Source organism: Lathyrus oleraceus, chromosome 1 (genome assembly GCF_024323335.1).
Source record: "Lathyrus oleraceus cultivar Zhongwan6 chromosome 1, CAAS_Psat_ZW6_1.0, whole genome shotgun sequence".
NCBI lineage: Eukaryota > Viridiplantae > Streptophyta > Magnoliopsida > Fabales > Fabaceae > Lathyrus > Lathyrus oleraceus.
The window spans coordinates 74,004,074-74,028,401 of NC_066579.1; the positions used below are offsets into that span (position 1 = coordinate 74,004,074).

At 42.3% G+C, this 24,328-nt stretch overlaps 1 non-coding gene across 1 annotated transcript; it reads right to left on the reverse strand.

Annotated features, from left to right (window-relative positions):
- Positions 1–23,970: 23,970 nt before the first annotated feature.
- Positions 23,971–24,077, reverse strand: LOC127116752 (small nucleolar RNA R71). The gene has a single exon (XR_007801543.1). It is a non-coding gene; the product is annotated as a small nucleolar RNA R71 (small nucleolar RNA).
- Between the last annotated feature and the right edge of the window lie 251 nt (positions 24,078–24,328).

Below are 24,328 nucleotides of genomic sequence, written 5' to 3' on the forward strand. Positions count from 1 at the left end.
TGGGGTATGACAGCTGCCCCTGTTCAATATTCTTGAACCGAGAGAGTAGAATGGTAGGTGCCGTTCGTGGTCTGGAGGTGAAAGATTATTGAACACTTAGAATGCCCCAAAAATTTGCACTTGTTCATTTGTCTTGACGGAGATGGGCTTAAAGATGCCATCCAAGAAACTTGCTGAGGAGATTTCCAGATTGTGTCGTACGTTAGACGATACCTAGAGACATGGGTGTCACACCGGGTCATAAATCAGACCGTATAGTGAACCATCCATTATGCTGTTGACTTCGTTGGGGAGTCAGAGTATGCTATACTGCTGGGGATGAAGGATCAGAATGGATCGTACGCTAGATCGTATCTGAGTTGCAGAATGAGCCGTTCATTAGGCAGATGACTTTGCTGGGGATGAAAGATCAGAATGGATCGTACGCTAGATCGTATCTGAGTTGCAGAATGAGCCGTACGTTAGGCTGAAGCTGCTGAAAAGGGAGTAGTCGTATACTAGACTACCATTCAGGAATGTACCTGTCCGAAGGTAGCACCTGAGAAAGGGAGTAGCCGTATACTCGACTACCATTCAGGAATGTACCTGTCCGAAGGTAGCACCTGAGAAAGGGAGTAGCCATATACTAGACTACCATTCAGGAATGTACCTGTCCGAAGGTAGCACCTGAGAAAGGGAGTAGCCGTATACTAGACTACCATTCAGGAATGTACCTGTCCGAAGGTAGCACCTGAGAAAGGGAGTAGCCGTATACTAGACTACCATTCAGGAATGTACCTGTCCGAAGGTAGCACCTGAGAAAGAGAGTAGCCGTATACTAGACTACCATTCAGGAATGTACCTGTCCGAAGGTAGCACCTGAGAAAGGGAGTAGCCGTATACTAGACTACCATTCAGGAATGTACCTGTCCGAAGGTAGCACCTGAGAAAGAGAGTAGCCGTATACTAGACTACCATTCAGGAATGTACCTGTCCGAAGGTAGCACCTGAGAAAGGGAGTAGCCGTATACTAGACTACCATTCAGGAATGTACCTGTCCGAAGGTAGCACCTGAGAAAGGGAGTAGCCGTATACTAGACTACCATTCAGGAATGTACCTGTCCGAAGGTAGCACCTGAGAAAGGGAGTAGCCGTATACTAGACTACCATTCAGGAATGTACCTGTCCGAAGGTAGCACCTGAGAAAGATGAAGGTTTAACTTGGTCGTACATTAAACCGTATTTGAGCAGCATCTGGTCTAACTTGGTCGTACATTAGACTGTATTTGAGTTGTTGAAGGAGTCATATGTTGAGATGAATCCGGATGAACCGTATGTTAGGCTGTATCTGTACACATTGTATTTGCAATAAATGTTTGGGATGGGCTTAAAGATGCCATCGCTAGGAGGATATCGAAGTGTTGTCAGAATGAATGTTCCCATGAATTGCATCTGGAATGTGTATCTGAATCTTGTCTGTGATTGATAAAGGCGTCTACCTGAATGAGCCTTTTACTTTGACTATATCAGGAGGATAATTAACCTGCAAAGAACGGTTAGCTTTATGCCATGTCATGATGCATGAGATGTTTTATGCTTTCGAAAATGAATGCGAATGTTGTATGCATGCGTATGTTGTGAAACGATGTAATGAATGAGTTATGCGTATGAGAAGTTCTGCTTGGGGACTCTACTGGGGAAAATAAATCCCCATCTACTGATTGGAGATATTCGTGTTGAGGACCCTCTCTCGGCTGGGGGTTCTGATTTCTGTCTGATGGTAGAGATATTCAACAGAGCCTGGCTAGGGATGGGTGAGATGATCAATCTGCCTGATGAGGCCGACCTCTGTTGGGGAATAGCTGGCTGTGCCGGGGAATACTGCCAATTTCTTCTGGGAAAAACAGGCTTGCTGGGGGAAGAGGATTGGTAGTGGACTCATTGGAAGCATGATTAGACCTTATCCTCGATCCCGAAGTCTTGTAGTAATTGCTATTGCTATTCTATGCATGTATTTTGGTAAACATTGGTCATATTCAAATGCATATATTAATTCAAATTAAATCAATGGGCGTTTACGCAAACAAAACAGAAAGTAAAAAACAAAGCATCTTTTTTTTGAAAGAGGGTTGTATTGATTTTTGAAAGAAGGCCTATAAACAGGCAAATTGTGTACAAGGAGACAGAAATCCTAGTAAGAGGAAATTGTCAAAAACAAAGAGACAGCTATGCAGAAAAAGTCCTATTGATTTTAAGTCTACTATCGCCATTATGTCTTCAAGCATCTCATCCCCTGCTGTCGGATAGAAGTGATTGGCTTGGTCAGTCCCTGGAACTTGGATGAAAGTTGACTGAGAACGGGACATAGTCATGCGCTTTAACCCCTAATTTTTGCCTGGACCGCCTTTTCAGGTTTTCAGTCCACCAGGATACCCTTTTTTGCCCAAGCCGCCTTTTCAGGTTTTCGACTTGCCGGGTGTACGTCTTTATATGTTTATCCCTAATTTTTGCTCGAACCCTTTTGGTTCGCCGGGATGCCCTTACTTTTGCCTAGGTACGTCGACCTAGCGGGTCTCTTTTATGCGTAGTATTTTTTAACTATGTCCGCGTTCACAGGATGCGGGAAGTCTTCGCCATCCATTGTAGCAAGTATCATGGCTCCACCAGAGAATACCTTCTTAACTACGAATGGCCCTTCGTATGTGGGAGTCCATTTGCCTCTGGGATCACCTTGGGGTAGAATGATACGCTTGATCACCAAGTCACCAATTTGATACACCTGTCTCTTGACTCTTTTGTTAAATGCCTGGGTCATGCGCTTCTGATATATCTGCCCATGACAAACAGCCGCAAGTCTCTTTTCATCAATCAAATTTATCTGATCGAGTCGTGTCTGAATCCATTCATCTTCATCTAAGCCCGCCTCTTTCATGATTCTTAGAGAGGGAATCTGGACTTCCACTGGTAAAACGGCTTCCGTTCCATAGACTAAAGAGAAAGGAGTTGCCCCTGTCGAAGTGCGTACTGAAGTGCGATAACCGTGAAGGGCAAACGGTAACATCTCATGCCAGTCTTTGTACGTTACCGTCATCTTTTGTATGATCTTCTTGATGTTCTTATTAGCAGCCTCTACGGCGCCGTTCATCTTTGGTCGGTACGGAGAAGAGTTGTGATGCTTAATTTTGAACTGCGTGCAGAGTTCAGTAATCATCTTGTTGTTCAAATTAGTACCATTGTCGGTGATAATCCTTTCCGGGATGCCATATCGACAAATAAGACTATTCTTGATGAACCGTGCCACCACATTCTTGGTGACAGAAGCGAATGAGGCTGCCTCTACCCACTTTGTGAAGTAATCAATAGCGACGAGGATGAAGCGATGTCCATTAGAAGCCGTAGGTTTAATCTCTCCGATCATATCGATGCCCCACATTGCAAAGGGCCAAGGAGCTGTCAACACGTTCAATGGAGCAGGAGGCACATGTACTTTGTCCGCATAGATCTGACACTTGTGACAGGTTCTGGAGTGATGGTGGCAATCCGCTTCCATGGTAGACCAATAATACCCTGATCTCAGAATCTTCTTGGCCATCGTATGTCCATTAGAATGAGTCCCAAAAATACCGTCATGCATGTCTTCCATAATCCTTTCTGCTTCCTTTTTATCCACACAGCGAAGCAGAGTCGAATCATGATTACGTTTGTATAGCACTCCGTTACTCAGAAAGAATTTAGCGGAGAACTTCCTCAGGAATTTTCTGTCCTTGATGGATGCCCCTTCAGGGTATTCCTGAGCTTCTAAATATCTTCTTACGTCGTGGAACCAAGGTTTCTCCTGTACCTTCTCAGTGTTAAGTCCATAACAGTAAGCTGGTTCATCTAACCGTCCGATGGTAATCATGGGAGCTTCGCTGCCCCATCTGACTCTGAACATAGATGACATGGTAGCTAATGCGTCTGCCAACTGGTTCTCCTCTCGTGGAATATGTTCAAATGTTACCTCTTCAAAGTATGGGATTAATGTCATCACCTGCTCTCGATAAGGGATGAGATTTGGATGTTTAGTATCCCATTCCCCGTTGATCTGACTGATTACCAAGGCCGAATCTCCGTACACACTCAAAAACTTGATTCGCCAATCTATAGCAGCTTTGAGTCCAAAAATACATGCTTCATACTCAGCCATATTATTGGTACAATGGAAACATAGTTTAGCCGTGAGAGGTGTATGGTAACCTCCGGGAGAAATGAGTACAACCCCAACACCATGGCCCAATGCATTAGAAGATCCATCAAAGACCATAGTCCATCGGGATCCCCATTCGGGTCCTTCATCTGGTTTAGGTTTTTCATTATCCGTAACAAACATGACATCCTCATCTGGGAACTCAAAATTCATAGATTGGTAATCATCCACCGCTTGATGAGCCAAATGATCAGCCAACACGCTTCCTTTGATTGCCTTCTGGGTAGTGTACTGGATATCGTACTCTGTTAAGATCATCTGCCATCTCGCTATTCTTCCGGAGAGGGCAGGCTTCTCGAACATGTATTTGATGGGATCCATCCTAGAAATCAACAAAGTGGTCTGATTCAACATATACTGTCTTAGTCGGCGAGCAGCCCAGGCCAAAGCACAGCAAGTTCTCTCGAGCAGTGAGTATCTTGTTTCACAGTCGGTAAACTTTTTGCTCAGGTAGTATATGGCATGCTCTTTTCGACCAGACTCGTCATGTTGCCCCAATACGCACCCCATTGAATTTTCTAACACGGTCAAATACATGATTAGAGGTCTTCCTTCAACTGGTGGTATCAGAATCGGAGGTTCCTGAAGGTAGTTCTTGATTTTGTCAAAAGCTTCCTGGCATTCGTCATTCCATATCATCTCTTGATTCTTCCTCAGCAATTTGAAGATGGGTTTGCAGGTAGCGGTCAAGTGGGAGATAAATCGAGCAATGTAGTTCAAGCGTCCCAAGAAACCTCTTACCTCTTTCTCCGTACAGGGAACTGGCATTTCTTGAATAGCTCTCACTTTAGCCGGGTCAACCTCAATTCCTTTACCGCTGACAATAAAGCCCAAGAGTTTACCGGATCTTACTCCAAAAGTGCATTTGTTCGGATTCAATCTCAACTTGTACTTCTTCAACCTCTCGAACAGTTTGTATAAATGATCGAGATGTTCTCCTTCAGTGTGAGATCTAGCTATCATGTCATCCACATATACTTCTACCTCATGATGAATCATATCATGGAACAAAACCACCATAGCACGCTGGTACGTTGCCCCGGCGTTCTTTAGACCGAATGGCATTACTTTGTAACAAAAAGTGCCCCATTGCGTCACAAACGTAGTTTTCTCCATGTCCTCAGGTGCCATCTTAATCTGGTTATAACCCGAGAATCCATCCATGAATGAGAATACTTTGTGTTGAGCGGTGTTATCTACCAGAACATCAATGTGCGGGAGTGGAAAGTCATCTTTGGGACTTGCTTTATTCAGGTCTCGGTAATCTACGCACATTCGCACCTTACCATCTTTCTTCGGTACTGGTACCACATTAGCAACCCATTGAGGGTAAGAAGTAACGGCTAAGAAACCGGCATTGAACTGTTTCATAACCTCGGCTTTGATTTTCTCGGACATTTCAGGACGCATGCGACGAACCTTTTGCTTAACAGGACGACATTCTTCCCTCGTTGGCAGTCGATGCACCACTATATCAGTATCCAACCCGGGCATGTCTTCATAAGACCAAGCGAAAACCTCTACATAGTTATGTAACATCCGAATCAATCTTTCTTTGACACTGTTTTCCAATCCTGCTCCTATTCTGACTTCTTTTCTTTCCACTTCAGTACCTAGATTTACGGCTTCGAGTGACTCTTCATGCGGCTGTATAGTCCTTTCCTCTTGCAGTAACAGTCTGGCAAGCTCTCCAGGGACTTCACAATCTTCCTCACTTCCATCTTCGGCTTGGTAGATCGGATTTTCGAAGTCATAATGAACAGTAGCGGAATTATTATCAATAGGATCCAGAGTGGATACGGATCTGCAATTTGTTACGTGAGTGTGTGTAAGAATGCATAGCTTGTTTGAAAGACGACAGGAAAAATAAGGAGCACAATATTTGAATGCGAAAAAGTCCATTGATTTATTGAATATGAATATGCTTATGAAATGACAAACCCTTAACAAATTAGCTATTGTACCCCGGGTATAGACACAATGCTTTAAGAAGTTCAATTGAAAAAAATAAAGATTTGCAAAACTAAATGGACAATAGCAATTACTCCTGACTAAAGGAGATCGGGATAGTGTCTTCAGCCTTCCAATTATTGAGTCCGTCGCCAATTGTTGGGTAGATCCAGCTATCCAGGTCGCAATCACTGTCAGCATCTTCTACAGCATTGATTTGATCTTTGACCATCTTTCCAGAGTTGAATCCCAGACCAGCTTTGTCAGACTTGTACGGTACGTTGATCAGTTGACCCCAGCCAGTACGGCCACCATCTTCGACCACAGCTTGAGCATCTTTCAGAGAAATCATAGCAGGAGGAGCTCGAATAACCTCGGGCACAAGGGGAGTTGGCTTAAGGACAGGACTAGGCGGAGGAACCACTTCAAATGACTGAGTTGGAGTCTCGAAGAATTCACCATCCATCTCAACGTATCTGAAGGTATGCACACTACTGACAATGTATTCTTCTTCCCCACACACAGTGACAATCTTTCCCTCTACTGGATATCTCAGCTTTTGATGGAGAGACGAAGCTACAGCACCTGCCCCATGAATCCAGGGGCGTCCCAGCAAGCAGGAATAGGCGGGGCGAATGTTCATTACATGAAAGGTAGTGTTGAAAACTTGAGGTCCTATCTTGATAGGGAGAACAACTTCACCGTGGACAACACTCTTTGCACCATCGTAAGCACGCACCACAATGTCACTAGGATTCAATTCAATGCCTTTACAGTCAAGTTTATCGAGCACGACTTTCGGTAGCACATTCAAGGAAGAGCCATTATCGATCAACACATGAGCCAAAGTGATTCCCTCACACTCAATAGAAATATGCAGGGCCTTATTGTGGTTCCTTCCTGCTGGTGTCAGGTCAGCATTGGAAAAACCTAGGCCGTCGTCAACAGTCAGGTTAGCAACATAGTTTTCGAACTGATCGACGGAGGTCTCCTGAGGTACATGGGCAGTCTTCAGGAATTTTATCAAGGCATTGGCATGAGATTCAGAAGACAACAACAAGGACAACATCGAGATTTTGGAAGGGGTATGCCCCAACTGTTCTACCACATCAAAATCACTCTTGCGGATGATTTTCAGCACTTCTTCCATTTCTCGTTTGGCAACGTCTTCAGTAGTAGCTTCGATCGGTGTCTCTGACTGAGAAGGGTTGACTGGTTCCTTTCCTCGGTTTTCGGGAACTGGAGGTGAGATCTCTGGAGAGAAGATCCTTCCGCTTCGAGTAACTTTACTAGTCCCAACAATGTCATTAGGATTAGCAGAATTGCCAACTTGCTTTACACCATGGATGTAAACATCACCTCCATAATTCCACGGAATAGCTTTGCTTGAGGAATACGGGATCGGGCCAGGTGCAGTAATGATCAGGGGAGCTACTCTGGGTTCAGCAATAATCTTCACAGGTATTCTGGGAGCAGTAATCTTCACTGGAACCTTGGACCTTGCAATCACAAATACTTCTTCAACAGGGTTTTCCGCCTTAGAAACCCTTTCAAAGAGGATTGTACGATCGTCCATCAGTCGTTGGATACCATTCTTCAATTTCAAACAGTCTTCGGGCCGGAGTATGCAGAGATTGCAATCTTCAGTACAACCTGGAAATAAACCAGCTTGCAATAAATTCCTCTTTATGATCGGGAGAGGAGATGTTAAGTCCGCTACAGTAGTGATGAGAGGATTGTCATCGAGAGCATTAACAACCTTGTCATGATTAGGCATAGGAGCGGTGATGACATTAGGACTCTCCGGAGGCTCGAACTCAATTTCCCCAGCGTCGATCATGTCCTGAATTTTATTCTTTAACAGCCAACAATCGTTTGTATCGTGCCCGGGGCTATCGGAGTGATATGCACACCTGGCATTGGGATTATAACGAGGCGAAGCAGTGTTGACATTTGCAGGAGGACCTCTGAGAGTGATTAAATTTACCTTCAGCATGCTTTGCAGTGCTTGTGCTAAAGTCATATTGAGCTTGGTAAACTGCCTTCTTGGTCTGTCTTGTCCTTGCTGGAAGTTTTGAGCTGGCGGGGCTGCAATTGTCACTGCTCCAACGGCATGGTCACCATTTTTCTTATTATGATTCTTCTGACCATACACAGCATTCGATTCATTCTTCCCATGATAGGATTTCTTACTGCTTGTAGAAGTAGCTGCCTGTAACTTTCCACTTCAAATGCCGCTCTCCACCCGTTCACCTGTCAGTATAAGTTCAGTGAAACCTGATGAAGAACTCCCCAGTAGATGGCTGTAGAATGGGCCAGTCAGGGTACCCATGAACAGGTCTACTAACTCTCGGTCAGTCATAGGGGGTTTGACCCTGCCAGCCAAATCTCTCCATTTCTGAGCGTACTCTTTGAAGCTTTCTTTAGATCCCATAGCCATATTCTGCAACTGTAGCCGAGTAGGCGCTAATTCAGAATTGTACTGGTACTGCTTATAGAAAGCTGTTGCTAAATCAGTCCAGGTGCGGATGTCAGAGCTCTCGAGCTGATAATACCATTCCAACTGAGTGCCAGACAGACTTTCTTGGAAGAAGTGGATCCACAGTTTCTCATCAGTGGTATGCGGCTGAATCTTTCTCACATAAGCCCTTAAATGCATCTGAGGGCAGGATGCCCCATCGTACTTAGTGAAAGTGGGGATTTTGAATTTGCGGGGAATGGTCACATCGGAGACCAGACCCAGACTTTCGAAATCCAGACCAGGTGTCTTCTGACCCTCCATGGCTAGCATGCGTTCTTCCAGCAGTTTGTACTTATCATCTCTTGGAGAGTACTGTTCATCTTCATACTCTTCATCCTCATCCTCAGGGTTAGAGAAATCAGCGTCCTCCTCCTCTGAATCCTTTTCCGCCCCCTCTTCTGGGCCATTCGGGATTCCAAATTTGATTCCCGTAGCCTGTCCTTTACGCCTTCTGCCCGGGTTAATGAAGCTCACAGCTTTCTTGTCCTTCTTCTTTTCGGCCAAAAGAGCCTTCAGTTCCTCCTGTCCCTTGGATAAGCTCAGCATCATCTCCTTGAATTGAGCATTCTGAGTCTGGAGATCTTTGACAGTCTGTTCGAGATCCATTTTTCTGTTTAAGAGGCAGACCGTGAGAATATGGTCCTTTGGAATACCTGTTATGCAATGTTATGTTATGTGATGCAATGCATGAAATGTTTTCAAGGACTTTTGGAATTTAACTTTGCGTAAGTTGCCAACAAGAGAGAAATGTTTATTGCTAATTTTTCAATGTTCATTACAAAAGGAATAATGATAAAATACAATGAAAGTTCAAGTCTCCCAGGGGCGACTTCTTTTTGGGCGAAGATATGCATTGAGTCTTCGTTCCTCATTAAGCTGACTGGTGAGCTCTAGTACTTTCTTCCTTTCTGCATTGAACTGAGCTTCGAAAGTATCTCTCTCCTCTCTCAACTGGGTCCAGGATCTTTTCAATTCCTCAACATCAGTAGGCCTATCTGGATAAGGAATGATCTGGGAAGTACCTCCTTCGACCTCTGATTCAACAATCAATGGTCCGACTGCAAGATATGGCATGACAAGTTCACGAGCTCTGGCGCGTACCCATCTGAGATAAGGCTCCATAGGAATAGAATTTTTCTTGCCTAAATTGCTTCTTTTCACCATGCCCCAAGCTCGTACAAACTTTTGACGGAGATTTTGAGGGTCATTGTCATAGTCAAACACTATACCTTGGATAATCATTTCATGTGGACCGTCTCTTCGAGCATGCCCGAACTGACGTAGGGCTAAGGCAGGATTATAAGTAATACCTCCCCTTATCCCCATGAGGGGTACATTAGGGAATTCTCCACAACGGTCGATGATGATAACATTTTCTCTGAGGTTAGAACACCACCGGATGTCTGAATGGGAGAGTGTCATTATCCTTTGAGACCATTTCAGATTTTGATCATTCTTTAAAACTGATTGAGGAAGGTGCGAAATAAACCACCTAGACAACAAAGGTACGCAGCCCATGAGAGTCCCTTGCTTCTTCATAGTACGAGTGTGAAGGGAATGCAAGACATCTCCGAGCAAGGTAGGCACAGGGTTGTGAGTGAGGAATATCTTAATAGCATTCATGTCTATGAATTGGTCCGGATTAGGGAACAACACCAAACCATAGATTAGCAATGCTAGAACATCTTCAAAAGCATGGACATTCATAACTTTTAGGAATTCTCGGGCCTTACTTATCAGAAATTTGGCAAGTAAACCCTTAACTCCACTCCTTGTTACCCAATTAGCTTCAACGTCGGACTTCGTCATGTGTAAAGCTGCGGCAACTTCTTCAGACTTTGGCATCTTTTCTAAACCGCTGAAAGGTATTTGATCCAGGATAGGTATCCCGAGCAGCTGGGAAAATTCTTCTAATGCGGGCACCAACTGATAATCTGGGAAAGTGAAGCAATGATGCTTAGGATCGAAGAACTGGAATAGGACTCTCATCATATCTTCCTTGAAACCAGTGGTAACTAAGTTGAGGAGATGACCATGTTTCTTGTTGAACTGAGCATGATCGGGGAGTTCTGACACCAAATCCTTGAGTTGAGGAGAGATTGCTACAAGATTGATCCGGATAGTCTTCCTGGAAGCCATAACCTGTTTAACAGAGCAAAGCTAAACTCCTAAGTCCTTGAAATGGTTAGTATGATGATGTTATGATGTTATGATGTTATGATGTTATGCAAGCACAAGCGTGTCACACAACAATTATTCCTAGGTTTTAAGGCTTGCCTGAGTTCCATAGGTAAGTACCCTCCCCACTGAAGTTTGGTTGGTTCAACCTGTCCTAGAATAGTAACCGGGTTCTAGAAGGATCTCAGATCATCGACCTTTCTTTAGGTCCACTTCAGTGCAACACCAAGTGGTTGACCGAAGCTTCCCTAAAGTCCAATCTCAAAGGGTGTAGTATCGAGTATCAACCAACCTCAGTCGGAACCGAAGTCAGTTATCTCACTACTTTCTAATGGCTAGGATGAGTCAATTAGGGTTCTAAAGGTCTGGTTAATGCTTTGATGACACCACGCAGATGCCAAATTTTTCCTCAAGTAAACATGAGGAACATCAGGACATCCAAAGTGTCACATTAACCGTAGCCATCATTTTAACCATTCCAGTATACGCCGGATAGTCGCGATGATCTATTGCTACTTACCTAAGGTACACTAGATCCGGGTGTAGGATCTTTCACTCAAAGCCCCCCTTAAAAGAAGGAAACATAAATGATATATATATATATATATATATATATATTTTTTTTTTTTTTTAAGATGGACCTCTCTTTGTCGTCCCCAGCAGAGTCGTCAGTTCTGTCATACGGTGAACTGGACCTTATTGGATTTGTAATCGCAATGTCGCGGTTAGCAAGAGTCGCCACCGACTTTTCTTTTATCCCTTAAGGAAAGGTGGAAAAGAACAGGAAAGACCTTAATTTTAAATTCTTAGGTTCGGGAGGTACTTTATACAAAGGGAAGGTATTAGCACCCTTTGTATCCATGGTTATCCATGGGCTCTTAATTGCTCAATCATTTATGTTTTCTTTGTTTGAAAAAGGTGGTTGAGAAATGTATGAAAAATGTTTTGAAAAGGAGAATTTAACTTTGTAATGATTCTTGCATGAATGTATACAAAGTGGTTATCTCATTTAGTTTTTTGAAAGTAGTTTAGAAAAGTATAACTTGGCAATGATCCTAGTACGGATGTATGCTAAGTGGTGATTTTCCAAAAGAAGACGTTTGAAAGGTGTGGGGTGTGAAAAGCATTTTTTGTTATAAATGAGCAATTAAGGTTATACCTGTCTGAGGTCTTTCTGGGCATTTCCCATCCTTATGAGGGTAAAACTGTCCTTACTATTGAGAAGCAAGTAGTTTATCCTTGGGATGTAGAAGGGTCATCGTAGGGTCATCGATTGGTCATTGAAGGCAACAGTTGTGAGGATACCTTAGCATTCGAAGGGACTGTCATCATTTAACCGTAGGCTACACCGAAGGGTCATCGAGGGACAAAATTGTATTTTAGAAGGCAACATCCGAGGGACTATGATGATTTTACCGAAGGGTCTTTGCTAAGGATATCCCCATATTCGCGGGACATGACCGTAATATTGTAATCGTGGGGTAATAAAGAGAGGTCCGATGTCCTTTATTTAAAGTCCATGTTTTAAGTCCATTAGGTAATTAGGATGATACCGCATCAAATCGATACATTAAAATCAACATTACATTAAAAATTAATATAGCAAAATTAATTAGGCACTCAATATGAATCTTCACATTAAAGTGAAATAATTTAGAATCCCTTTCCATGAAGGCTTCCCATGCGTAAAGCGGAGTACCTAACCGGCTATTTCTTCGGAAGTATGCTAACCTTTACCATGAACACACGGATTAAAGCATAAAATACAATTGGAAATTGCATCATAAGATAAATATAGCAGCCAAGAATTTAGGCCAAATAATGCAGAATCATCATTAGGTAAACACGAAATAGGCAGCAAAAAGCAAAGCAGCCCCTGGCCCGGTCGCCTCTGCTTCGCCCAGCGAAGGCTCAGCGAAGGCTCGCTGCGGGCTCGCCTAGCGATGAGCTAGCGAGCGGCCACGGGTTTGAAATTCGAGAACATTATGACCTCAACCTGCAGCATGGCTTATGGCATCCAACATACAATTATATGGTTCAGTTTCACAATAGGCAAACACATTTAAATTCTCATGCAAGACTTCAAGATGTTTATGAATTCAATTATAATCCACAAATTAAGAACATGAAGTGGTACCATATGCCAATTGAAAATACAAAACGATATCACATGCAAATTAAGATACTAAAATGATACCACATGCAAAATAAGGACACCAAATGATAATCATATGCCAATTAAGAAGCTAAAGCGATAATAGTGAGGCTAACCTGTTTGCGAATCAAGTTGTAACCTTGAATTGGCGAGCCGGACTGAGTTGGACGGCGGTAGCTTCGGAGTGAATAAACGGCCTTCAGGGTTTCCGCCTTCTGAATTCTTTGGATCAGCAGGGTTTCTGTGTTTCTCCCTCTGGATGCGTGTTTCCGTCCGTCTTCGTCCGTCTGTGTGTGTTTTTTTTTCGTAGCAGAGGAGCAGGTATTTATAGTAGAGGTAGTGGTGACCTAATGGGCTTAAAATGAGGTCCAAAAATCTCAAACTTCGCAAGCTTCGCTAGGCGAAGGAATTGCTCGCCTAGCGAGCGAACTAGGTCTGGGCCTTTTCCTGGATCTGACGCTTCGCTGGGCGAGTATCATGACGAAGCACTCGCTAGGCGAAGAGATTGCTCGCCTAGCGAGCAAGCTATTTTGGGCCCCTTTTGGATTGGGCCTGTTGTGAGCTGGGCTTGATGTCGGTGCCTTGCAGAATAAGTCGGGGTCTTGGAAAATGCTTTGTAATACCAACGGGCAAATTTTGGGGTATGACACACAGGTTTAACTGTATCCATGAACCAATCCGCTAATTCCTTCTCAGCCAGGGGTGGTTCGACTTGCGAGGCCACTTCCCTCCATCTTTGCGCGTATTCCTTAAAAGACTCCTTGTCTTTCTGGGACATGCTGAGTAGTTGTCTCCTATCTGGGGCCATATCCATGTTATACTTGTAGTGTTGGATGAAGGCATCAGATAAGTCCTGGAAGCAATGAATCCTACTCTGATCCAGGCTTAGGTACCACTTAGAGGGAGCACCCCTCAGGCTATCCTGGAAGCAATGTATCATGAGCTTGTCGTCCTCTACATGCGCAGCCATTTTTCGATAGTACATAATGAGGTGACTCTTAGGACACGAGTGGCCCTCATACTTATCGAAATCTGGGGTCTTGAACTTCGCAGGAATCACAAGACCTGATACCAAGCACATCTCCTTAGCTGTAGCACCAAAAACTTGGTCGCCCTCCATAGCCCTCAATCTCTTCTCAAGCAGCTGGTAATTCTCCTTCATCCCCCTTAGGTCCTCCTGCCTTTCCTCATCTTCATCTGAAAAGTCTGGAGCATGTTGCTGATCCTCAAAGTAAGGTTGCACATGTTCCCGTACGAGAGGAGGTGCGAATGTGTGAACCACTGGATGGTTTTCATTGATGGTCGGTAGAGGAGCTGTCTACTGAGCAGGTGGTGCAAAACCAGGGGCGCCTTCAACTGTAGGCGTGAAACCGGGAGGTAAACCATAGGTTGGCCAGGTTGTTGGTACCGCCCTCGCAGGTTGGGGTTCAATCGATGGACCTGCGATTTCAGAAACAACCGTTGTTTGGGTGTCTAACTTTGCCCTGATGACCTGTAATATCTCCATGACCTGCCCCATGTTTCCACGCAGGTCTTCGAGCTCTGAGCTCACTCGCTACAATTCATGCTCTTGATCTGCCATCCTTTGACGAGCTCGGGCACGAGTATTATATTGGTGTTGAAAATTCAGCGTGAAACTGGAGGAAGAAAGGACAGAATGAGACTCTGTTTTGAAAAATGCATGAATGTATGTATGAATGCATTTCGTTTGCAAAACTCTTGGTTAGTTTCAATCATTCATTTCAGAAACATCACAACACTTGTTTGCAAATATTTAAAATAATAAGGCAATGAAACACGATAAAATGAATCTCAAAAGCAATTTTTCATTAATCTCATATTCAAGTTCAAATACAAACAACGTGCTCATGGTTTATGGGCTTTCCGGACCGTAGCAAGGTCGGTAGTTAACCCTTCTAACATTGCCTTACAAAACTTAATGAAATTAAAGACTTGATGCGGGGTGTTCTCTGGACACATGCACCAATCCGCCTCTTGCAGCTTCTCAGGTAGCTCACGCATGATGGAACTCGCAAATCCGGACAACTTCATAAATTTGCCCTTCCACTCAGTGTAGAGCCCTTGGAGATCTTGGATAATGCGCACGTCTTCAGCCTTTGTCACCTCTATGTCCCTATAGAGGTTTCTCCAATATCTGCATTCATTTAGCAACACCATATAGGCAGCATCTTGATCCCCACCTTCAAGTGCCTGGATTCTAGCATCGGCTCGATCCAAATGATGTTTCAACCGTGTGCACACTCTTTCTGACTCTTCGGTCTTCAGCTTCTCACGCTCCAGGGTATCCTTGTATTTCTGAATGGTATTCTCCAATTCACGAGCACGAATCTCAGAAATCAACCGTGCTTCTCTTTTCATCTCAAGGGTCAGCTCTAGAGTCTTGCTGAGTTTCTGAATCCGGAGTAAAGCTCTATCCAACTCCTCTTCCTTTGATTTGAACACAGATTTAGTGCTATAGAGCGCTTGCCCAAACTTTTCTCTCCTTGCTTCAGACTCTCTGGCTCTTTTGTTGGAGACTTCAAGCTCTTTGTCCTTCTTTTGTTGATCGTCTTTCAAGTTCCCATTCTCTACCGAGACTCGGCCAAGCCTGATTCTCAAGTCATCATTTTCCGACTCCAACTCCTTGATACGGGCATTGAGCTTCTCTACATCTTCAGGTAATATGGGCTCTGGCTCAGGAATCACTGGATAGATAGAAGGATCAAATGGATAAGGGAGTTTAATCATCTGAACCCTCTCTCTAACCCAACAAGTGTAAGGCTCTCGGGCAATGACATTTCTCTTACCCAACTCCTTACCTTTCCTGATAACTGCTTGCCAAGACCTCTTGATCTTTTTCACCATTGGATGATCCGCTTCAACACTATGTAAGATGAAAGGCTCTAGAGCTTCAACTTTTGGAGGGCCATTCATAGGGTACCCATGCTGCCTTAGAGATAACATGGGGTTATAGTTGATGCAACCCTTGGTTCCTATCAACGGCATATTGGGGAAGTCTCCAATGCTGACAATCACATTCTCGGTTTCCCAATCTCTGATATACCATTTAACATGACTGGAGGTGAGGGAGGCCAACTTCTGGAAAGGCTTGAGTTCCTTGGAGACGAAAGGACCTTCTTCAGGCATATGGGATCTGAACCAAGGATGTAACAACTGCGCACAACACAAGATGATTCCTCCCTTCTTCTCATGACGATCATGGAGAGTGTAGTAGATATCTGCCAAGAGGAACGGTACAGGGTTACCAGAGAAGAAAATTCTCACCGCCAGGTGGTCCACGAAATGGTCAATATTTGGGAAGAGGATTATCCCATATATCAACACGGCTAACACGACATAGAAGGATTCCCAATCCCCTTCTTTTTCCATCTTCTTGGCCTGATCTTCCAAGAACTTCCTAGAAAAACCACTGAAAGGTCCTTTCACATCCCAATTATCCACGACTTCAGAAACTTTCAGACCCAAAGCTGAAGCTATTCTCTTGGGAGGAATATCTTCATCAAGCTTAGGAAATGGATTGTGATCCTTCAAATTCCGGCCTATGATCCTCTCAACCTCCTCCAAAGTAGGAGCCAACTGGAAGTCAGAAAATGTGAAACAACGTAGAGGTGGATCATAGAACTGAGCAATAGTCACTGCGGTCATCATGTCCATCTTCTCATTCAGGATGTCCAGAATTCTTCCATAGTTTTGTACGAAGCTGTTGAGTTTGAGTGGTGTTATTTTGGCACTCAACTTCTGTAGGCTGGTAAGGTCCACGTTCTTGTATTTGAACTGAAAAGTACCCATTCTCTCAGGATTCATCTTGCTAACAAGTCTTGGATTCCTGAAATAATGCGAAACAACTAAGAGTTTTGCTTTTTATGCATATGCAATGAATGAATGGATGCAATGCTTTTTTTTCTTTTTTCTTTTTTTTGGATAGGTTCAACGGTTCGAGGTATGGATAAATTTGATTGCTTTCCAAAACGGGGTTCTCACCGGGTATGATCTAGGGCTTTGTTACAAAGGATCCCCAGAGTCATTGATTCACAAGACTGTTTGACGCTTACGGGAAATACTTCCCGGTCGTCAACTCCATCAAGGGAATCTATTCTGGGTGAGGTTCTCGTACCGACTCTTACGAAGTATACACCTCGTGAGTCCGTACTACGCAACCATCGACTGGGTTCTAGACAGGGTACTCAGAGTCATGGATTCGAAAGACTGTTTGACGCTTACGGAAAATACTTTCCGGTCATCAACTCCATCTAGGGAATCTATTCTGAGCGAGGTTCTCGTATCGATTCTTACGAAGTATACACCTCGGGAATCCATACTACGCAACCATCATTTCTAGTTGGCCAAAGGTTTAATGTTCTAAAAGGTCCTTAGAGTCATGGACCCCTTTGAAACATCGGCGCTTACGAGGTATACACCTCGGGCGACAATATTTGCAAAAGGATCTACTCTAAGTGAGGTTCTCGTACCGACCCTTACGAAGTATTCACCTCGGGAGTCCGTACTACTCAACCATCGTCCTATCTTATGTGTTTTTTCACTCTAGACTCGGGTGTAGAGTCTTTCCCACATGGTTTGCAATCAAAAACCCAAATACCAACACATTGGAACCAATATACAACAAATATATCAATATAATAATAAAGATAATAGAAAGCAATAAATAAGAAAAAGCCACACAATTAAACAAACAAAGGCACACAGACGTCCTAACTAGGCTTGACTCGCTTAAGGATTGGGTGTCCTCCCCAGCAGAGTCGCCATCTGTCGCACCTCGAAAAAATGGGGATACGACTTCAAAGCGAAGCGCGATCGCACGCTCACAATGATGGACTGAACAGAGTCGCCACCGAACTTTATTTATTCCTAAAAAGGAAAGGGGAAATATCGATAAAACCCAAGACAAAAGAAAGGATAAGATATGGTCATCGCAACCAATATCAGGGTTCGGGAGTCGATTACGCAAGGGAAAGGTATTAGCACCCCTCACGTCCGTTGTACTCAACGGGAACCATTAGGTCAGTTGTGTGCATTAGTGTTAGTTAAAATATTAGGATTTTCGAATTATTAGGTGGGAAAGAAAGAGTAAAAGAGAGGAAAATGTTTTTGGATTTTTGACGAAGGACTAAACCTAAGTTTTTTATTAGTGGGCCTGACAAGATTTAAAAATCCTGCTCCTACGTATCTCAAAAGAGAAATCAAGGCTTACGTAGTTCTAGGTAGAAAAATGTTTGTTTGTTGGTCGATTTTAGCGAAAGCTATATTGTATTAATCGACGAAAACATTGTTTTACCCAAAACAGATGAGGAGTGGACGCATACCACACATCGAACGGATTTATAGATCTACATTCGGAAAAGCGTCATTTATCTCTACTCAACAATCGTGGCCGAAACATTGTTTTGTATCACTTAAGACAATATATCTTTCATTTATGAAAAAGGATTTTTGATTAATCGCACGGCGGCGAGAAAAGAGTTTGATTGGTTGGATGTATTTTGAGTGATGGCGAGAACTTGGATGAGCGAGATATACATCTCGAATCCTAGCCTCAGGAGTGCATGGTATACACCATGTTCCATTTCCATCTTTATTAAAAAAAGTTAAGATAGGAATTAAGTATTTTTGGAATTTGACTGGGAAAGGGTTTGAAGAAACCGCATTGACAATTTTAGACGATGGCGAGAGTTAAGATTGGCGAGGCATACGTCTCGAATCTTAACCTCAGGAGTGCATGGTATACACCATGTTCCATTTCCATCTTTATTGAAAAGCGTTTAGATAGGGATTAGGTATTTTGAGTTTTGTTGTGAAAATGACTTGACCTAGATCAAGTATTGATGGACGTTTTAAGAGAAATTTGAATGAGTATTTTGAGGAAAAACAAAGTGGATAAATTTGGATGATGGCGAGAACTAGGATTGGCGAGATATACATCTCGAATCCTAGTCTCAGGATTGCGTGGTATACACCACGTTCCACTTCCATCTTTATTGAAAAAAGTCTTGATTATGAATTAATATTTTTGAGTTTTTGATGATGAAAAATGGCTTGACATTGGATCAAGCATTTGATGAAGTTTTGAAATGGGATGGAATAGGAGGGAGAAATGAATTGATTTATTTTATTAAGAAAATACTCGACGTTGGATCGAGTCATATTTTTGTATTTTTTTAGAAATTGTGGATTTTACTCTTGTGTTAGTAGCTAACTACACAGTCAAGCAATAAGGAAATAAAACAGTACAAGATTATTACACATCGGGGGAGTGGGGTACATTTTGTCAAATGGGGATTCAAAAATCATGAAATAATTAAATCGGGCCCAAATAACAAATAATGCAATGCATGAGTGTAAGTGCAAGAGAAACGGCTCATTGTAAGAAAGCCCAAGAGTAAGCTATGTGAGGTTGACGGTGATGCTTAAAAAAGCAATCGACTTACAAGGGTGTGAAAAAGGGCTCGATATTAAATCGAGAAAAGTATGATTTTTTTAGTTTTCAAATGGTTTCGAATATATGATGAAATTAATAAAGAAGCATGGACATAAAAAAAATATTAAAAGAAACAAAATGCTAAAAGATAATAAAATACTAAAAAAAAATGAAATGCTAAAAAGTGCTACATGCGAGTATCGAACCCACTCCTCTTAAGACTATGGAAACCACCCTCTCCACCAGGCCACTTATCAACCATATGCTATTTTAATACTAACTTAAATATATAAACTAAAATAAATTAAAAAGGATTAAAAAAAAAAACTAAATAATAAAAAAGGGTAGAATAACCTAATTAATTCCAACCACTTGTCTGTTGGATTTCCGAAGGGGAATAAGTTGGAAATGGTAAAAAAGAATCAACTTTAATAGCCAATATTAATATCTACTGGGAAAACCAACAGTCACTAATGGGATTAAAAGGTTCTTAAACAGACTTAAAGTGAATAAAAAAAGAAAAATGAAAACGAATTTGGACAGGACTCTTTCTCTCTCAAAGCTCTCAATCTCGTCCTCTCCATCGCCTCTCAATCTAACCCACAGCCCTCTCTCTCAATCGCGTCTCTCAAACGTACTCGCCTCTCTCAATCTCATTCCCAATCGCTCACGATCGTCTCTCCGTCGCTCTCAATGTCTCTCAATCAATCCATCCTCGACCTCAACCCTTTCTCTCAATCACTCTCGAATCATACAAAAAAAAACAAAGGCTGAAGCAAAAGAGAGCTCACCTCCGGTGGTGAAGACGGTAACGACGGCTCAACCTCGCTCCTTCCCTCTCCCAAATAGGTTTGTGTTTGATTTTTCGATTTAGGGTTTTGTTTGCTCCGTTTTTCCAATCCGCCTCTCAATCGCCCTCATCGCTTACCCTCGAACCCTCTCACGCTCTCAAACTCAATCAATCATACATGAAACAAAAAGAGGGAGCTCACCTTGCTCAGGTAACAATCGACCCTCTTTGCTTCTTTCAATCGGTTTTTGCTTTTGATTTGGGATTTAGGGCTTTGGTATCTTGTTCGCCGTTTTTCCTTTCCGCCTCCGATCTCCCTCCCACTCTAATTCGCTTTGCTTCCTATTTATCTCCTCTGATTAGGGTTTCAGATTGGTGTATAAAGGTTCAATGGAGAAAGTTTTCAGAAGCGCTTTTTTGCTCAGAAACGAGTTTAGCCTGTTTGATGCTATTTTCCGGAAACGGTAATCTGTACTTAGCTTTTTCTAATCTCTTTTATCTTAACTCCAATTTGGGTAATCTTCTGAACTTAACCGACTCAGTCATTATTTTGTTTACTGCAGTGAAGATTGGAGGTGAAGGAAAGTGAAGCTAGTTGATCCGTTGGACTATTGCTTTGTTGGGAAATAATTCTCAGGACATCCATGGCTTTAGCAATCTTAGCCTTGAGAGCATCAGGTGATTTTATCAAATGCGAAACTTCAGGCTGATCCAACACCAAAAGTATGCCGATAACCTCCCTGCGGTACCGACGAGCAGATGAACTGGTTGAGGAAGGTGCATTATGTCCTCTTTTAGACTGGTACCCCCTGTTGTAGCCATAATTTGGATTTTCAATTTATCCTGATCAAAAAAATTTTATGCAGGAATGGCTTCGGTGTGACCGGTTATGGACCAGGGACACAACCGAAACGGGACCACAATAGAATTAGGATTTTTACATCTGCTGATGAGATCTGATACGCCAATATCAGTGACATAAATACACCCTTCAATATTCAGGTGATACAACGAAACACAGAATTTGGAGATATACTGGAGACTCAAATCACTAGCATCAGTTCTTCCTTCCAATGTGAGTTTCGTAACATAAGAAATTAGAAGTCTAGATTCATGAAATGACATGGTTTCCACTCCTTTACATTTAAGACTTGAGGTCTTCTCTGGTACCAGTGGTATCACAGCAGGACTAGAGGATAAAATTGTAACTGATGCTGCTTTCAATATTTTTTAAGGAAGGAAAGGACTGGCTGAAGTAATCAACAGCATGTTCAATAAGCAGTCTTCGACACCTTGAGATATCCAACTCCTGAGTTAGCTGCGGACAATTGGAAATGTCTACTTCCTTTTAATATTCTGTAACTCGAATCCTGAGATGTTGCAAGTCACTATATCCAGAAATATCAAGTGAACCTTACATTATCTAGGAATTTCTGGATGAAGAATAAAGACTTTCAATGCTTCAGGTAAAAGCTCTAGAAACTGATATACTTGTTTTAAAATTCCATTGTAGTTGTCTTCTGCTATTATCTGATTTAGCTTGGGATTTTCTAACATCAGCTCACAATAACTAGATTTCTCCACCTGTTTCATCCAGCATTTCAAAACTTCAACCTCTTAGGGATATCTTTCTTATTACTATTATTATTGTACATTTGTAACACCACTATGCGATTCTTGTTCGTTGTATTGAGGAAAGTTTTCCTTCATTTCCACAGGAATTAGGCTGCGCTGGAGGGGTAACTTGTGGTGCAAAGGGCCTTCCGAGATTTGCTTGGTGCTTATGGATATGAGGTTAAGCACATGTCTGCAACAGGTAAAAATTTCTCTCATTCCGCAACTGTCCGCAGCCTTAGGCTCATAATCAATGTGCATAGCATATGTTGACTGGCAGTATGGATTTATGATCTGATTGGTCGACTGCATTGCAACAAAGCATTTCCTTATGTTTCGCGAGATTCCATGACACGGTTGATATGGTTCTGCAGGTATTATCACAGGCCATATGCAGTCTACCGTCATGCATTATGCAACTGGATTTGTGAAATGGTTCAACCTTTGTGGTTACGGTGATGCCACCATTTTTGTGATGCTTCTGGTATAGCAGCTTGGCATGTTGTTGTTTGGTAGCAGCTGTTTGAAGTTGTGGCTTTCGGCACCGGCGTGCGGCATTTTGGGGTGTTGTGAAACTGTTTAGGCAAAACCAGCATACTGTCGTAAAAATAAGATTGAACTAATGGTTGCTCAGTTGTTTTTTTGAATTGGCCATTAAAATGAGTTTATCATGTGAATTTAGCATGAATTCTATTATGGAAACTTCCTTGTTATGTTGTTATGTACAAAAGTGCATGGATTGTCATGATGCATTTTCCATTTCATTCCTTGCATTTGCACCGTACCAGCTACCACCGTGGGCTTCATGTTATCCTGCTCATCAATTCCAATTGTTTTTTTTTTCTTCATTTTGTCTTATTAGGATATATAAAATATCATGAAATGTACTAATGAAAAATGAATTGGATAAATGGAAAATGTTTTGGATAATGAATTATGGGTTGGATTTAAAAATGGATTATGGTTAAAAAATGAATTTGGGTATGGTTTAGGATTGGATTGGTTAAATGGTTTTGGATATTAGTTAATTGAAATTGGATATGAATGGATAACCGGGCTACATAAAAAGAAATGAATGGGCTCAATGCAAAAAGCTTTTAAATTCTCAAAACCAATTCGACTTTTCAAGAATCAATTCGGATCGTCCAACTCAACTTGAATTTCCAAGATTAATTCGAGAAAAGAATGAAATGATTTCTAAAACCGAATTTTATTTTCAAAGATCAAATCTAACTTCAAAATCAACTCAAACTTCAAACGTTAATTTGAAATTGAAATCGACACGAAGTTATAATTAATCAGAACCATTATTGACATGATGCCAAGAGGATGCCTGCTTGTGGCGAACCATTCTTATTCAATGAAATGAATGAATGAGGATGATATGCAAATATTTAGGTTAGTGGTCTATATGATCATGGTGAAGGGTAGGGTAAATTTCAGGGTATGACAACCTGTTTTAGTCGAATAGTGCGATTCTTTCGTTGCACGGTATAGACTAAGGTAAAAATAAAAACTAATCTTCTTTCCCTTATTTCCCCCGATTGTATGCCAAGTACTCGCTCACAAGGCGATAACTTAGCACCATCAATCCCAAAATTAGAGCGTTTCTTATACGTAAGACGCTGAATACATGAATATCAACAAAAGTATGATATTCCCGATATCTTCTCTCCTACTAAACCAGAAGAAAAACCAACCATGGCTGAAGAAGGACCACAGAATCGTCCTCTTAAATTCTACGATACCCCGTCTCAACAAGAACCTCACAACAGCATTGCTGCCCCCGCTATTAATCGAAACAATTTCGAGCGGAAACCCTCACTATTATCAGTCGTCCAACAACATCAATTTGCTGGAAATCCTTGATCCTAATGAACACCTCACCAAGTTTGTGCAGTACGTAGATACTGTAAAGGCGAATGGTGTATCTCAAGATGCGATAAGACTGCGCCTCTTTCCTTTCTCACTAAGAGACTGAGCTTGGGCTTGGTTGCAATCCTTGCCCTCCAACTCAGTTACAACATGGGAAGAACTGAAGAACGTCTTCTTATCCCGATATTTTCCGCCGAGCAAAACTGTTATGTTGAGAGCTCAAATCAACGGATCCAGGCAAAAAGATGTAGAATCTCTCTATGAAGCGTGGAAGAGATACAAAGACATGATGAGGATATGTCCACATCACGGTCTCGAAGACTGGGTGATCATTCACACATTTTACAATGGGCTTCTGTATAACACAAGACTAACAGTAGACGCTGCCGCGGGCGGTGCACTTATGGACAAGCCATACAACGAAGCCTATCAACTCATTGAAAACATGGCCCAAAACCATTGCCAATGGGGAGGTGAAAGAACTCCAGTAGAAAAGTCCCAAACAAAGGGTGGAATGTACGAAATCAGTAGCCTTGACCATGTTCATGCCAAGGTAGATACCCTTG